The 6,152-nt window shown below is 43.3% G+C and overlaps 1 pseudogene; it reads right to left on the reverse strand.

Annotated features, from left to right (window-relative positions):
- Positions 1 to 556: 556 nt before the first annotated feature.
- On the reverse strand, positions 557 to 1,888 carry LOC129489432 (keratin, type I cytoskeletal 18-like; annotated as a pseudogene).
- Positions 1,889 to 6,152: the final 4,264 nt, after the last annotated feature.

Below are 6,152 nucleotides of genomic sequence, written 5' to 3' on the forward strand. Positions count from 1 at the left end.
ACCCAATCTCAGGTATTTATTTATAGCAATGCAAGAGTGGCCTAATACATCAGTTTCCTGGATAAAATATGAGTATTTCATTTCCTAAGATTAATATAGTCCCATCAGTGTATAATTCTAGTAGATTCTATGAAAAGCTATTGTTGATAAGTAGGCTGAAATGACTGTAAGGGGATGAAGGAACTGTGAGGTGACTATTAGGATTAACTGGATGCTACTACATTTAAACACACACTCACAACCAGTGACAACAGCACTGTCTGTGAGAGCAGATTTGAAACAATAGCTTCATCCTGAGCTCCACTTGTGTATCTGGTAGATTTACACATTTCTATCTAGTAACTCTAGATGTTTAGCCAAACATCTCTCTCCCCTATTTCTAGCCACAGATGTCATACAGGAATAGGTAGAAAGGAAAAGATAGATGAAGGCAGAGTGGCAAGTCTTACATCCAACACATGTAAAAGGATATTAAAAGATATGCATAGACATAGATACAAACATCAAAAAGTCATTATTTTATTTAATTTTATTTTTTGACCTCTAAACTTTTTATTGGACTACTGCTCCCCAAAGGGTACCCTGTTTCTGCTGGCTCAATGCCTCAGAACTTTGGTGGTGTTGGTCTCAGACACCACTTTGCCATCCACTATCCTGCACACAGTGGTCTGTTGGATGGTTTGCATGGAATTGCTCCTGTCCAGGGCATCACTGAGATTGAAGTCCTCCCCATATTCCAGCAGGCAGCTCAGCCTCCAGCTTGACCTTGATATTCAGCAGGGCCTGTACTTGTGGGCCTGTACTTGTGTGCCCCTCTGCCCAGGTCTGTGCCAGCTCTGACTCCAAGTGCCTCAGGACCCGGTTTAGCTGCTCCATCTGCATGGAGTGGCAGGCCTCCACTTCTCTCAGGTTGTTCTCCAAGCAAGCCTTCAGATTTCTTGCCAAGTGCAGGTCAATCTCCAAGGACTGAACTGTACATCTTAGCTCCATGAGTGTCATCTCAGCAGCTCTGATCTTGATGGACTGCGTGGTGACCACTGTGGTGCTCTCCTCAATCTCCTGGGACCAGTACTTGTCCAGCTCCTCTCGGTTCTTCAGATCCAGCTTGTTGTACTAGGCCCAGATGTCTGCCACAATCTTGCTAAGGTCCTGAGATTTGGGGGCATCCACCTTCACAGTCAACCCAATGCTGGCAATCTGGGCTTGTAGTCCTTTTACTTCCTCTTCATGGTTCTTCATGAAGAGCAGTTCCTCCTTGAGAGCCTTGATCTCTGCCTCCAGCTGCAGCTGAGTGACATTGGCGTCACTGACGACTTTGTGGAGCCCATGAATGTCGCTCTTCACAGACTGGTGAAAGGCCAGTTCTGTCTCATATTTGACTCTAAAGTCATTAGCAGCAAGATGGGCTTTGTCAATCTGCAGAATGATGTGGCCATTGTTCATAGAATTTGCAAAGATCTGAGCCCTCAGGTCCTCAATAGTCTTGAAGTAATGCCCCCAGTCTCTTACCTTCTTCTCCAAGTTTTCCCAAATTTTGTTCTCCAGCCTCTGATTCTCAATATCCTAGCTCCTCATTCTGTCCAGGTAGGAGGCCTGGTGGCTGTTCAGGCTTTGAATGGTCCCCTCGTTCTGGATGCCCCGCATTCCCACCAGAGCCCTGGCCATCCCTATGACCAGGCCTCCAGACCCCCAGTGGCCCCAGAAGCTGGTGGGGACACAAAGATCCAGGAGCCCAAGCCCCTGGCACCTGCATAGAGGCTAACCACACTGCTGGCAGGCTGGACGCCGTGGCTGGGTGATTGGATGGAGCCCAGGGACTGGTAGTTGGTAGAGAAGGTGGTGAAGCAAATGGTGAAGCTCATGCTGTCTAAGGAGGAAAGCGAGAGGACAGGTCTCAGGCTGTGCCCAAAAGTCATTATTTTAAATATCCACTAAAATAGCTTAGAGATTATTCTCCATTGCCTGCAGAAAGTGTAAAATATCAGCCAGACACAGTGGCTCACACCAGTAATCCCAGCCCTTCGGGAGGCCAAGGTGGGTGGATTGCTTGAGCCTAGGAGTTCAAGACAAGCCTGAGCAACATGGCAAAACCCCATCTGTACAAAAAATACAAAAAATTAGCCAGGCATAGTGGCGTGTGCTTGTAGTCCCAGCAACTAGGGAGACTGAGGTGGACAGATCACCTGGGCCTGGGAGGTCAGTGCTGCAGTGAGCCTAGAGCATGCCACTGCACCCCAGCCTGGGCAACAGAGTGAGATCCTGTCAAAAAAAAAAAAAAAGTGTAAAACACCCTAGGCATGACAATATATTAAAGCCTTCAACAATCTAGTCCTAACCAATATTTTCAGTCTAATCTCCCACCATTAACTCATAAGAACCTCTTATTCTTTTCACATCAATGCATGCCATTCTTTAAATCCATAAAAATTTTATGCTTCCTTGCCTTCAAACAAGCCATTTCTTTTGTCTAAATCATCTTTTTTTAGATAACCTTGAGAACTTCTACTCACACTTCAGGACACAGTTCACTTACTACAACATGTAATAATTTGCTTATTTGGGTGTTAGCCTCTACAAGACTAGATTTCAAACTCCTAATAAGCAAAAATTAATCTTACTTATCCTTGTGTTCCTAGCACCAATTTCACTCCTAGGCATACAGTGTTGAGTTATAAACGTTTGCTGAATGATGAATGAATGAACAAATATTCAATCAGGACTCATAGAGATTTTTAGGAGTGGTAGAACCTGTTTTTCTTTCCTCCCCTTTCTCTTCCTCCTCCCCTCAACTACCCCATTCTCATCCACTAAAACTCCTAACCTCAGCAGCAAATAAAAGATCTTTTCTGTAAGACACATTATTTCAGGAAGATGAAATAAATGTACTTTTCCTTATTCCACCTATTAGGTAAAACTAAAAACTCTGGACATAATATGTAAGGCAAACACAGGAAGACTCTGAAAGGTGGAGAGAAGATTGCTTGCTAGGAACATCAAAATTCAAAGAACAACATGGTCATGTGTTCCTTGGAATTCATTTTTGCCTAATATATCTGAGACCTGCAGCTGAAGAAGCCAGAAACATGAAAACACCAACATGCATGGGCAAAATAGCCTGAACAAAAGCTTGTTCTCTCTAGCTGAAGGCCAGGAAAAGAGTGGCCTAGTCAGACAGAAAATTTTTAGACAAGAAGTGCTCTATTCCAACCTAACCCCACGGAAAAAGCTGTTGCTTCACTCCCATCCACACCAATGAAGGCCACGTGGGGAGCCTACACTTCCACCCTCATGAGACAGTAATGAGGTGCTCCAACCGCCTCACCAGAGTGGTATCAAAGAAAGCCAAGTAGGGAGCCAGGACATTCATACAACTGGCCAATAACATGATCTCCTCCTCCCTGCAGTGTGAGTAAAAACCACACAAGGAGCCAGAACTTCTACCCCCATCAAGCTGTAATGAGGCACCCTCCTCACCCCACTGAGGTAGTGTTAGAGGAGGCCTACTAAAGAATCAAGAGTTTCACCATCACCCAGCAATAATGAGGCCACCCCCACCACAGTGTCAATGGACACCACATGGGGAGCCAGAATTCCCACCCTCACCCAGCAGTAATAAGGAGTCCCCCCCATTCAAGTGTCAACAAGGCCAATTGGAGAACCTAGACTTCCATTCCACCTGATATTAACAAGGTGGCACCTCCCTCCTTCCACTACTAGAGTGGTGTCGGAGAAGTCCAATCAAAAGGGAAGATTTAAATAAGATTTAGAGTCTCATAACATAATATGAAAATGTCCAGATTTCAACCAAAAATCACACATCACACTAACAACCAGAAGGTCTCTACTGAATGAAAAAAAGTAACAGCTGCCAACAGCAGATGACAGAGGTGCTAGAATTACCTAACAAAGATTTTAAAGCAGCCATTATAAACATATTTCAATGAGTAATTACAAACAGGCTTGAAACAAATGAAAAAAATAAATAAAAAGCTTTAGCGAAGAAAAAGAATGTCTCAATAAATAAATGAAAGATATAAAGAAGAACCAAACTGAAATTTAGAACAGAGAGATAACAGTAACTGAAATTTTAAAAAGCTCAGTGAGTAAGGTCAACAGCAGAATGGAGGAAATAGAGGAAAGAAATGATGACCAGAAAGAGCAAACAATGCAAATTACTCAATCTGAACAACATAGAGAAAAAAAGACTTGAAAAAAGTGAACATGCTTCAGGAACCTTTGGAAGTATTTTTTAAATGTAATATTTGTGCCATTGAAGTCCTGGAAGAAGAGAAAAATGAGGGCAGGGATGAAAAAGTACTTAAAGAACTAATGGCTGAAAACTTCCCGCATTTAGCAAGAAACATAAAACTACAAATTCATGAAGTTGAGTGAACCCCAAACAAGATAATAAAATAATACACAGGAAGATATACCATAATTAAAATTATGAAAACTAAAGACAAAGTGTTGAAAGCAGCCATGACACCTTATATATAGGGGAAAACAATTTGAATAGCAGTGAGTTTCTCCCTGGAAAAACCATGGAGGTCAGAAAGAAGTAGCACAGTATCTTTCAAGTGAAAAGAATTGTCCACCCAGAACTTTACACCCAGTGAAATTATCCTTCAGGAATTAAGGAGAAAGCAGTACATTCTCAGATAAAGGAAAATTATGATAGTTTTTCAAAAGTAGACCTACCCTAAAATAATAGCTTTAAAAAAGCTCTCTAAACACAAATGTTAAAAGAAGGAAGCTTGGAACATCAGAAATGAAAAAAGAATGTAGCAACAGAAATATGGGCGAATAAAATGGGCTTTCCTTTGCCTCTTGAGTTTTCTAAATTATGATAGACCATTGAAACAAAAATTATAAGACTATTATGTGGTTCTAAATGTATATGTAGAGTAAATACAACAATTATAAACAAAGGAGAGGAAAGGGATGGAGGTAGCATTTATATACTTTACGCGAACTGGTAAAATAATGATGCCAGTAGATTGTGATAAACTATATATGTTGCAACACCTAGAGCAAACTTTTTTAAAAAAAACTATGCAAAGAGATACACTCAAAAACACTATAAATAAAACAAAATGGAATACTAAAAATTGTTCAAGCAACCCACTAGAAGACAAGAAGAAGAAAACAGCTAAGAGAACAAACATAAAACAAAAACTACAGGGTAAATTTAAGTCCTGTTGAAATAGGAAAAGTTCCCTTGTTCCCCACACAGGGCATGTGATGGGGGTGTGGCTCATGACTTGCTGCTCAAAACCCCTAGGGGGAGCAGGCAGATGGGCAGGTCATGGGGAATGTGGGCTCTGACCCTATGGCAGCGTCTAGGGGTAAATGTTTACAGCTCCTGAGGCCCCAGTGGGCATGTGTTACAGTGTGCTCTTTCAGTGTAGCCTTTCAAAGGCGGCTTGTGTTAATCAGCGCAAAGTGCCTTACCGCAAGGACAGAGGGCTTTCTGTATCCCGGGTTCTTGCCTTAGTGTACCAGAAAAATCGGATCACACATGGGCTTGGAGAAGGACTGCAAGGTTTTTTATTGGGTGGTGGTAGCTCTCAGCGAGGTGGATGGGGAGGCCAGAAGGGGGATGGAGTGGTAAGGTGGTTTTCCCCTGGAGTCGGTGTGCCTAGCGGCCAGACTCTCCTCCAACCGCTCCAGCCAAATCCCCGCAGGTCGCATTGTTGAGTCGGTTGATGGCCTGCCAGCATCTGCTGGTGCCTGTCGGCGTGCTCTTCAGCCAATGTAATCTTCTCAGCGTCCAACCATTTGTGTGTTCTTCCACCAATGTGATCCTCTCGATGTCCAGCCACTTGCATCTCTGCCCACTAGGGTCTCAGGGTTTTTACAGGAACAGGATGGGGGCATAGCAGGCCAGGGTGGTCTTGGAAAATTCAACATTTGGGCACGAAAACAGAAATGCCTGTCCTTACCTAGGTCCGTGGGCACAGGCCCGGGGTGGAGTGCTGGCCAGGGACCCCACCCTTCTCCTAGCATTTCCCTGCCCCCATCCTGTATCACTAATTAAAAAAAACAGTGGATGAATGGATTTTAAAACAACAACAAAATACAGCCTAGGGGTAGTGGTTCATTCTTGTAATCCTAGTGCTTTCCAGAGGTTGGGGCAGGAGGATTGCTTGAGG

The sequence above is a fragment of the Symphalangus syndactylus genome, chromosome 9 (assembly GCF_028878055.3).
Source record: "Symphalangus syndactylus isolate Jambi chromosome 9, NHGRI_mSymSyn1-v2.1_pri, whole genome shotgun sequence".
NCBI classification, from domain to species: Eukaryota; Metazoa; Chordata; class Mammalia; order Primates; family Hylobatidae; genus Symphalangus; species Symphalangus syndactylus.